This window comes from Protopterus annectens, chromosome 1.part1, assembly GCF_019279795.1.
Source record: "Protopterus annectens isolate FY-2018-M chromosome 1.part1, PAN1.0, whole genome shotgun sequence".
NCBI lineage: Eukaryota > Metazoa > Chordata > Ceratodontiformes > Protopteridae > Protopterus > Protopterus annectens.
Window position 1 is genome coordinate 497,960,024 of NC_056726.1, and position 12,012 is coordinate 497,972,035.

The 12,012-nt window shown below is 36.0% G+C and overlaps 1 protein-coding gene across 2 annotated transcripts in view; it reads right to left on the minus strand.

Annotated features, from left to right (window-relative positions):
- The window catches only part of HBS1L (HBS1 like translational GTPase), a 2,781,383-nt gene that overhangs the window by 791,328 nt on the left and 1,978,043 nt on the right, over positions 1–12,012 (minus strand). The window lies entirely within an intron of this gene.

The window sequence follows — 12,012 nt, forward strand, 5'->3', positions numbered from 1 at the left end:
TTATCTAAGTCATGAAATTTTCAAAGCAGGATGTGAACAAGTGCAACAACTATACATGGGGTGAGGAAGTTCTGAATAACTGTCTTCATTGGATGGCAGGAAAGAATGAAGCCACCCATCAGAAAAACAAAGGAAGGGAATTGTTGGTTAGTATATTCCATTATATAACAGAAATTCTAAATGCACACAGACTGCAATACTTGTGGCCAGGGTCTTTGTAGCAGTCAAGCAACATGCGGCTCATAAGGCAAACTCAGGCACGTCTATAATAAAAGTAAACATTTTGAATAAAAAGCAGTTGTGTATATCAAAAAACTAGATCATACAAAATCATTAAACTCATTTCCTGCAGATATTGCACAAAAGCACAACAAAATGCTTGACATTTGCATAAGTACTGACAACAAATTGAAGCTTTTTATTACTGAGGAATAAAAAGTAAAATCAAACAGGAGCATTCTACAGTCTGAAGTGATACAGTGTTTACAGTACAATAGAATACTTCTACCTTTAGTGGCATGTTTGGAATAATAAATACACTGTTCAATAGTCTGTATTTTCCTGTGCAACCATCCAAGAGAAAAAAAACTATCAGATGTAGCTTAAAATACCTTAACACGGTAGAACAACACTATAAGCACTGTAATGATAGTTGCTAGTATAACAATGTTTACCAAGAAACTATACATTGAGGAGTATTAATTATGACATCAATAATAATATCTATATATTTCCTGAAACTGTCAAAAAAGTTCTTTCTGACTCCATATAAAATACTGCATTTCAAAAAAGAATTACTCACGTGTGTACATATATGCATACCTGAAATGGCCAAAAATTATCCTATTACATTATTTTAAAACTGAATTTCAAATCAGTGTATTTATTTAGTCTTTTTCCTTCAACTTCATAATGCACTGGGTTAGTCCCACTAGGCACTGTCCTTTTCAGGGGAAACCTGAGTGGTACATACTGACTAGGAGAAATATGGTCAGGGCATTAGGAAAATTCACCCTACTCTTTTTCATAAGTGCTATGAGATCTTTTATATTCACCTTAGCTACCCCCAACTCAAGCAGATAGGACCTTAGTTTAATGACTCATTCAAAGGATGGCACACTAAGGAGTGCAGCAGCCCCCTCTGCTCTGCACTGCAGTGTTCATATAGGGAAATAAATCCAAATACCTGGTGTGGAAATAGAACCCACAGCCTTCTGATCTTCTGGCACCAAATGTGACTGCGCCACCTGTTGAGCCACTTAAACAAGCATGCACAAAAACTACAAAGTACTCAACATTTCAAGCTTTACTGGTCCTCCACTAAAAGATCTGTGCCTCCTGAGTTGAGCTATACATGTCTTTAACATGCCTTGCAGGACAACAAATTGAATCTGGCTTCACCTCTTGTCCTGACTGCTAACAGGCAATGCTTAGGGAATATGTGGAAGACTATCCAGTTAGCAGCTTCACAAAACACTTTGGGCAGATACATTTTTGAAAAAGGCCACAGTCATAGCTGCTCACCTGATGGAGTAAATTACTGCCGCTCTAGTCAATAACACAAACTAAGGCAAATTAATCAAACATTTAACAAGGGATCTCTTTTAATAAATGGGCAGCCATGTTTCTCCTTTTGCAAAGGACACAAACAGCTAATAAGAGTAAATCAGTGGTTTAGTTACCCAAGTTGTTTATAAACATCCATTCTGTGAAAAATTCTTTCACCCTTACTTGCTTGTTAAGGAAAGGAAAAAACAAACATATACAGACGGGATTAAAAAAATCACATGGGAGGGTGGCCTAATGGTTAAGGTGTTTGCCTTGCAAGCACAAGGTGCAGGGTTTGAGTCTCACAAGAGATAATTGGCTAGGCTTAAAATGACTCGCAAGGGCAGTTAGCTTAGTACTAGTCTATCTATCTATCTATTAAGCATAAAGAATTGAGAACACCTCCCTGTGGATAATATCAAATTGCTTCTTAAATATGAAAGCTTGACGTTTTAAAATTCTGTTATCTGAAGAGACTGCAACTAAGAGCAAGGTTTTCTATGAAATGTGTTTCAAGTCTTCTGTATTAACGTTCTTTCATGTTACTGTTGTATTTGAATTTTTTTAAACAAGAAATATCTTTATTAAACAAGAAATATCTTTATTAAATCATGTATGACACTGGCAATCTTACACTAATATAAATGAAAATAAACCATACTGACACAATTTCAGTTGCAAACATTATACATTACAAACCATGCTGACAACTGTAGCTAAAATCATTATACATCACTTATAGCAAGTCATTGTCAGTAAACCATTACATAGCTCATTCAAGTCCTGCCTTCTTTTAAACCTTGTTCTTTCTCTGCATGAATTGAGCTTACACTTCCCATTTTTTTCCCTATGTAATTTGCTCCTTCCCTTTTCTAAAGACCCCAATTCCAGTTGTTTTGCCTGTTACTGTCTTTGCTACTTCTAGTAAAGTTGGTTTAGACTTTGATTTCCATCTTCTAGTACTTGCTTTTTTGGCAGTTATCATAATTAGACTCAGCAAGGTCTACTATGTCTAAGTAAATTTGATTCTGTATCACAGCTCAAAAAATAATTTCAGTAGTTATACCAATATGCTCACCCAGCATCTCCGACAGAGCAGTCTGTAAGGAATCTTTAAAGTCTATCAACTCATTAGACTCCCAGAAAATGTGTTCTCAATTGCTTCTTTCTTCCCCATCACACCTCCAACGTTTGCTGTCTACCTAAGGAAAAATTATTTGGAGTCTACTTGGGGTATAAAAATGCCTATGTGAACACTTCCAAGGAAAGATCATAAATATTCTAGACTTTCTTGCACATTTGGGAGACATACAGACATCCCCCAATGTTTCTTTGTGAATTGCATATCCAATCTCCCTTCCCAATCCTTTCTAACCTCCTCTGATTGATTATTATAGCTATCATGCAATATTTCTTATGTTCTACTAATTATTCCTTTCTTAACAGCAACTGCTGTTCTAGATTCTACTAAAAACTCTTACCAGTGCTGGTCTTTCGTTTAAGACCCATGTACTTCTTTCTCTTTGCCTATACTCTGATATCAGTCCTTGATAGGGAAGGCAATCTCTAACCTGCAGTCCAAATAAGTTCCTGGCATCTTTCCATTCTATTACCTTTCTCTCTCTCGTTATTTGTTCCCAATACCTTGGTTCCTTTGCCAGTTTTCTCCAATAAATTCCAGGCCACTCTTGACTATTGTCTGTATCCCTAAATGCAGTCATCCCCATCAGCAGAATCTCTTTTTTCTATTCCCATTTTGGCTTGGTTCTTAGAATGCGTTCTGCTACTTTATCAATATAACATTCTGTACGATTATTGTTACACTCCTTAAAGGTCTGCATCTAAAATCCCAATCTCTCTATGTTTCTTGAGCTTCCCCCATTGCATCATCTCTTTCCACTTAGAATTACAGTTTTCTGCTTGTGGTATGTATAGGAGCCCTAACTGTGTTCCTCTGAAATACCCCTTAAAATCAGGTAATCTCAATCTGCACTGTTCTACTGGGAGAACAAGCGTATCCCACTTGACTCTAGTCTTCTGCTACAAGATAAAAATCCTTCAGCTCTTTATTAATTACTATCTATAACTATTCCTCTGGTTGTACAATTATGCCTAACCTGTGTATAAGACTAAAAGGGACTAAAAATTTAACTTCTTGTATCTTACTATTGATATCCACATAACACAGCTTCCATTTTCTCAGTTATTGTATTGACTTTGTTTAGTCTCTTCTCACATATCCTTAGTTGCCACACTGGAATCATTTTTAATCTATACTCCTAAATGCTGAACCAATTTGTATGTAGGTAGATAATTTACCGCTGTTGCCTTTGTTTTTATCTTCATTAATTTTGTATCATGAAAAGATCTGAGACTGTTTCAATATGTTCCACAGCACTAATGACACTTTCTGGTTTTATCAGATATAAAATAATGTCATCTGCAAAAAGAGCCAGCTTTTCTTGACTACCATACCAATTCTATCCTTGAATTTCTGAGTTCCTTATTTTCTTTGCCAATAGTTCTAAATATAATGCAAATAACAAAGAGGAGAGAGGACAACCCTGCTTGGTTTCTCTACTCAAGCAGGGATTATCAAAAGGGACCCCACCCCACTTTAATTTTCACCTCCAATTCCTCATATATCCTCTTAAACAACCTTATAATTTTTATCAGGGAATGCAAAAGCTTCCACTGCCCTGCTCATAAAGTGCCAGCTTAATCTGTCGAATGTTTTCACTGCATCCAGACCCAACAACAACAGTGGCATTTTCTTACATTCTGCTTCCCTCTGGATCATCAGTGTTCTGTTAATGTTGTCAAATGTTTGCTCCCCTCCTCAAAACCACACTGATCCATATCTATCAATTTTGGCATCATTTTTACCATTCTTTTAGCCATTATAGACAAATACTTTGGGCCTGTATGAAGTTATATCATATGGCTCTTTATAATTATAGTTTAGTATCGAAAAAGGCCTGTAAGAAGCTGTATCTGATGATTCTTTACCCTCTTTAGGTATTACAACTGCCACTGCTTTCTTCCAGGATGTTGGTACTTCTCTTCCTTTTAAAATACTGTTAAACAAAACCTTCCAGATCTTTTATCAGTTTTTACCCTCTTAGCTTCCAAACTTCCACAGGAATACCACCTATTCCTGGGGACTTTCCTGTAGATTGGTTATATATCACCATTTTTATCTCATCTCCTCCTATCCTGTTAGTAAATGAGTCTCCCCAATCTTTAACCTTGGCATATTTAATTCTTCCATAGCATTTCCATTTGTACCTTTTCTTGATTTCCACATTTCTCTGCTTTACTGACTTTCATAGAATTTACAAAATATTTCTAATACTTCTACAGGATCCCTTGTTATCGACTCCTTAGGCTTGGTGACAACTCTTTCTACTTTCTGTTGCTCGAGTCATTGTACTATAAGTGTTTGTGCTTTAGAATTATTATCAAAAGAGTTTCTTAATAGCAATATTGCTAAACTAATGCATATAATTGAGGTAATCCCTTATTTTCTGTTTAGCATTCTGCAGTTGCTCTGTTCTGTAAGATTCTGTGTGTTTGCAATACTTTAACATTTGTTAGTCTCTCTACATAATTCTTGTTACTTCTTAACCATATCTCTCTCTCTTTTATTTCCACCCTATTTTAAGCTCCACTTCAATTTTATCCCACTCCCTAGCTATATTTTCATAAGAAATTTCTATATTATCTAATAGCCCCTGAATAATTTCCACTACTCATTCCTTAAATTCCTCTCTTTAAAAACAGATAGATGGAAAACTGCAAGTGTCTCATTTTTATTTCATTACTTTGCATTTTTCTTTTAGTTATTATTGGTGCATGATCTGAAACAGTTATTGGGTACATACCAAGACCTTCAATTAAATGCACATGTTCTTGTGAAATTTAATTCCTGTCTAGCCTAGCCCAGTTTTTGTATCTTAGAGAATAATATGTAAATTAACTTTGAAATCCTAGTAATGAACGCACATCTTCAAGGACAACCATTTTCATAAATTTCTTTAAAATTTTACCGTCCTTTGTTACAATTTTCATTCTGGGCCCCGAGACGCATCTTCACTATTGAAAATCAAATTCCAGTCCCCACCTTTAAGTAATATTCCTTGCTGAAAGCTGGTTATTTCTCCCAGCATTTTCTTAAGTTCTGTTAAAGCAGTTTTCTGTGGAATATAAATCCATGTCACTGCAATTCTCCTCTCTTGCCAGCAGCTCCTTAGTATAAAAAAAACATTACTGTCTTTTTTATTCTCTTCTATTACTATTGGATCTCCTTTTGTAATTAATATAAGTATTCCTCTCTTCCTTTGCCCAGGTATTCTGCTGAATACCCATCCTAAAAAAACTTTTATCAAATTTACATGTTGAGTTCTTTCCAAATAAGTCTCCTGCATTATAGCTATTTGCACTCTACATTTTAATATAGTTCAGTACTCTTTCTTTTTTTTGTTCTTTTTTGTATTTATCTTTGAGACCATTAACATTTAAAGACATTTCAGAAATCATCATATTCTTTAGGGATTATTATTCCACCTTTTATGTATAACAACATTTTTGTTAAATGTCTTGTTTCAGCATTTATGTTACATGTATGTACTGTTTGGCAGGTTAATCTTTTGTAGTTATTTCTTGTTATCTCCATTTGAGCCTATGTCACATCTTACAGAACTTTTAGTTTTATTGAAAACCCTCAAAAATACATATACCCAATATCCCCCTAAAACCTATTAACTTAATAACACCCAAAACTATGTACATCTTCAAATGCTGACATTTTACCCTCCTAATAGGAACAAATATTCCAAACTGACAGCCACACACAGACTCGAGCTAACCTAAAAGAAAGGTTATCCATGCTAAGATGCATGGTATAGCCTGTGGTTCTATTAAGAACTGTCTGGTTATATCTTACCTTTATATCTCTCTCAGCTGGGGAAATACTTGAATGCCTTCAGAAAACATTACCTCCAGGCTATTTCTCTTTATCAGATTGTCTGCTAGAGACATGAAAACCAAACACTAAACTGTTTACTAGAAAAAAAAACTTATAATATTCATTATTCTTTTTCATTTACTTGTTTTCTCTTATACCTTGTTACTAGATTAAGCTAATTGCCTTAACCCAGTCATTTCCCTATGCAAGAATGAGAAAAAGTACATTAATTTTTATTTTGTCATGCTCTTTTAACCAGATCTTTTTTTACACATTGCAGTACCTACATTTCTAAGAGAAAGACAGATGGGAGAAAGAAACAAAAAGAAATAAAAGGAGCACCTATTTACAATAGTATTCCCATTACACTTAAAACTAACTAAAAGAACTTTATAACATGCAAAGAAAATCATGTACCATTTAAATAGTACTATTAAGAAAAAAAAAATGATTTTACTTACAGTTAACCCCCCGCCCCAAATATTTTCTAAATATTAATGACATGAAGTATGGCATATGCTTTAGAGTCCCCTACAAGTTTAACAAAGACCAAAAAGTCCAATATTTCCAGATTTTCTTGTTCTGTCATGTTTCACAAACGTAATAATTGCTTTGGAACCCCATAGATGTCAATTTCCAAGATACAGATTTCACTCTCCAAACATCAATGAGATAAAGTAGGGCATATGCTTTAGAGTCCCCTACAAGCTTAACAAGTCCAAGAAAGTTGAATATTTCCAGATTTTCTTGTTCTGTCATGTTTCACAAATGTAATAATTGCTTTGTGATTTCATATTTGTCAATTTCTAAGTTACAGATTTTATTCTCCAAAGGATAATGGCATAAAGTAGGGCATATGCTTTAGAGTCCCCTACAAGTTTAACAAAGTCCAAGAAAACCCAACATTTCCAGATTTTCTTGTTCTATTCCAGTTCCTCTCCTTCTCCCAAACCCCGTCTCTGCTTAATTTCTACAGTACTCTCGAGTCTTCTAATCAACTCTTGTGCTTTTTTTCCTTTACTCAAGTATTTTCCAAAGAAACACTGGAAAAAGATTCACTAGTACAGTCTTTGTGGTCTTTACTACCAGAAGAAGACGCTGAATCTCCTCTTGTTTCGCAGCTCACTTTTTGCTGGACAAACTTCTGTATTTCTTCCTTAGCATGTAATTGAACAAAAAATTATTTTGTTTCTCCGGGAAAAAATATTTTGAAGATGGCTGGGTACAGCAGTTTGAATCTCAAACCTGCTTCCTGACATTCCCTGAATAATGGATTCATTTACTCTTCTGTGTGGTGTACACTGAGTAGTCATTCTCTACAAATGCCCTGCTGTCTTATTATTTTGTCCTTCTACCACAGTTTTGTCAGAGTCAACTCCGTCTGCTGGTAAGATTATATCTTTACTATTAAAGGTCTAGGTTGTTTTCTCATGGCCAGGTTTGGAGCATACACATGATGTGCCCTTTTAATTAACAATTTCTACAGTGGAACACCAGTCCAGTTGCTTATTTGTGCTTTCATAAAATTAATACACTCCAATCTTCCCAGGTACAACAGAAACTTTCAGGCCTTTCCTATGCACTCTATCCTCTAATTCTATTATTTTTTGAAGCATCTTTTTTGTGCAGTCCAATATTCAGCCAGCCTTTTCTTCATTTCAACCTCTCAGTTTTGCAGTTGTATCACCTTATCTGAATATCTGTTTAAAGCTTTTTCCAACCTTTTATTGTTTGAGTTGTTATACTCCATAAGTATTTTATCCAGGTCTGTGTGCAGTTGCCTTAGACTTTCCTCTAGATTACTGGAAGTCGTGTCTGGAGCTTACACTGCTTCTTGCTGAACAACTACAGTACTTTTCCCAGTCAATGTTTTTTGTCACCTTTTATAGCTGATTTCCCTTCAGGTCCTCTGTATTTCTTTTTTTTCCTGACATCTAGGCAGTGCACTTACCAACCAGTTACTGAAATTTACACAGAAATCTAGGTCCACTGACTTTCTCTGCTAAGTTTCTATTTTCACACTGGGACAGCTAGAATTAAGATGTTACTTAATGCGCAGCCATCTTGGAAGTCTAAGTCTTTTGATTTAATGAGTTCAAAGGGAGGCATAATTAGCTTTACAGTAGCAAAAATCAAGTTCCATAGCAGGAGATACTGGATTGGAGGCCTGAGGTGAAGTATCACCTTCAAATACTATCATACAACAAGGTTAGAAGCTCCAGCTGCAGAAACAAGAATACGTAAATAAACAATCATACTTAAACAGAAGAACACAACATTACATAAAAGTTTCACATAATCCAAAACTGTGTATATTCCCTTTCTTTTCACACCAAAGATAAAATCTAATCCATTTAGAAAGGTGTGATTTTCTGTCTCCTGTGAGAATACATAACCCCTCTGCAGAAAGAGATCACTGTTGGGAATCAGTTTGACACCCTCCAACCTCTTATGATGATAGGCTTGAGATCTGGAGGAACACTGCCTTCCTGCTAAGCTAACCATATTTCAGTGAAGCTGTGGCACCATCAGCATCTGATTTTGACAGGTGAAGCATGATTGTCCAGGCCAGTATGGAGCTAACGGTATTAGATATGTCCTTTTTCTTTTTAATAAAAGTCTTCAAATTATAGCAACTGCAGAGAAGGCATGTAGCAGGTCTTGGCTGCAAATGACAGGAAAGATGTCAGTGACCATTCACTTGAATGTAAGGGAACCTGAATTGTAACATTTCTATTTGAGAGACATGAAATAAAATAGGAGGTGATGTGCCACCAAGTCTTCCAAGTTTACTTTCAGATTGTGCAATAGTATTAAAAAATAAATAAAAATAAGAACAGACTAGATAATTAACATATTGGTAATCTGAACAGTTCTAAAAGTTCCTAAAGAGACACCCTGAAATTACATGCACTAGTGCCCTCTAAGCTGCAAATGTGCACGGTTGCTTATGCCTGACAAGACTTCTCAAGTCAGATGTGTACTTGTTATTAAAATCCTACTCCAGGATGTGAGTCAAAAGAGTACTGGAAGTCCTTTGAATGTCAGACTTCCAAACTAGCAATGTTAGTAAATGTCTTGACAGATACAAAAGAATCTAGTACATTACTTTTAAAAATTTCCATTACTTCAGGCAGTATACTTAAGATTAGATCCACTAAACATCTCACTGTCTAAAAACCTGCAACAGTAAACTCGGCTGTGTTTTACAAGGGAAACATGACACTCCATTACTAGAAATGTAAAGTGGAAATTAGTTCTAGGCTGGAGAAATAGTTAATGTATGTATCTCTATAGCTAGTTTATTACTTAATTAGTTAAGCAATATTTATGCTTAACAAATATCAATACATCAGAATTTTACAATAACATCATAAAGGCAAGCATGTTCTCTTGATAAAAGGTAACTTCAGAAATAGGTTTAGCAGTTCTAGATTGTTAATTTTTGCAAGATCTTATCTTCCACAAGTAATGTGTTAGCAAGTTTAGGGTTTTGCATCGTATAACATGCTTTGTCACCATACCAAATTCCTCGGTATTTACCGGTTTTGAGGGCAAAATAATGGGGTGTCACGAATTCCCGAGTGGCCCTTTTAATTCCCAATTTTTTTTTTTTATTTACTTATTTTTTTGTACTACAACTTTAAATTTATGGCTGATGTCACCACACATCACCAGCCTTACCTGGGGCGTGCGTGAATGACATCAGCTTCGTTGGACTGTTATTTTGAATTGTTTTGGAGGGAAGGGAATATAGCAGACAATTGCCCAATACAGAGGCCAACTACATGCTGAGCCTGCAGGTCAGGTAAGAAAAATGTGTATTTTAGTTCAGCAGAGAGTAGTTCATCAGTGCATAGCGATTTAGGGTGTGTGTCCACTCTATGCACTCAGAGTATCTCTATTTAAAGCAGCTCCGTCCATGTGTGTAAAAACAAGCAGGTAGCTCCATTTTAAGTATGAGTAAGCAGCTCCAGTTTACATTAGAAATCTTTGTAGCAGTTCCATTTTGCAGAAATATGTATGTGTAAGCATCTCCGGTTTATGTTAGAAATCTTTGTAGCAGCTCCATTTTAATGCATGTGTGAGAAATGCAGGTCTGTTTTACATTTATCTTTGTAACAGCTTAAGCAGAAGTGTGTGTGAGAAATCTCTGTAACAGGCTGCAGCCTTAAGCAAAAATGTGTGAGAGAAATCTCTGCAGGTCCATTTTATCTTTGTAGCAGCCTTGCAGTGCAGGTCCGTTTTACATAAATCTTTGTAGCAGCTCTATTTTAATGTGTGGTTTACATTAGAAATCTTTGTAGCAGCTCCATTTACACTTTACAGAAATCTTTGCACTTAGCAAGCAGCGCAGGTCCGTTTTACTGTGTGTGAGAAATCTCTGCAGTAACAGCTCCGTTTACATTTTACAGAAATCATTGCAGGTCCGTTTTACATTTTAGCAAGCTGTGCAGGTCCGTTTTGCATTTTAGCAAGCTGTGCAGGTCCGTTTTGCATTTAAGCTGCAGGTCCGTTTTGCATTTTAGCAGTCTGCAGGTCCGTTTTACATTGTGTGTGTGCGTGTGTGAGAGAGAGAAGACAGAGAGCTGGGAGGCTTTCTGCTGCTGATCTGTATAGCATATGCTTTTTTATCTGGGGTTTCCCAAATTACTTTTCTGATATCCAGGGGAAGCTCAACAACTTTTTCTTGGTTTGCGTGAGACCCCTTGTGACAAAGACTGAGAACGTTTGATATTATATATATTTTGGTTACAATGCCAAACTCTAAATGAAGACCAATAATTTGAGTAGCAAATGTTGTATGCAGGCAGACATTACCATTTTCGAATTTTCAATTTTAATTACATTAAGTGAAAAGGGCATATAGTAAAAACGGTTTACTATCAAATGGTCGATTGCCACTCCATCGAACGTCGGATAGTCGACACCGGAAGGCCGAACCATTTTATCGAAACCAATCTCGAAATGGGTTCCACCATGGGTCGAGGTAGGGAGACGTCAGGCAATGACTACTACGTACTCCTACCTCAACCCATGGTAATACCGTTCCTAGATTGATATTTCGACTTCGACATTCGATATATCCGACCTTCCGATGTCGACCATCCGACGTTCGATGGAGTGGCAATCGACCTTTTGATAGTAAACCAGTAAAAACACTTAACTCATCAGCTTTGACCCTTCATCACAACTGCTCTTTCTTCTCAAGAAGCTGAAATTGAGACGACTCCTTAAAAGATAAAACTGCAAAGTTATCTTCTTAAACTAAGCTTCACAGACAACTCAGTTTTGATTTATAGCATATTTTGGTTCTGTTCAGTTTGTTTTGGAAGTTGGTATCCCACAATTCCATTGGAGTGGATGGGGTTATATAATTATGTATGCAAATTTTATGATAATAGGTGTACAGACTTGTACCTATTTTTCATGGCCTTTGTCCAGATTTTTGACATTTCCAGATTGAGAGGTATGTTTGTCACTTGTTTTTCAAGTTC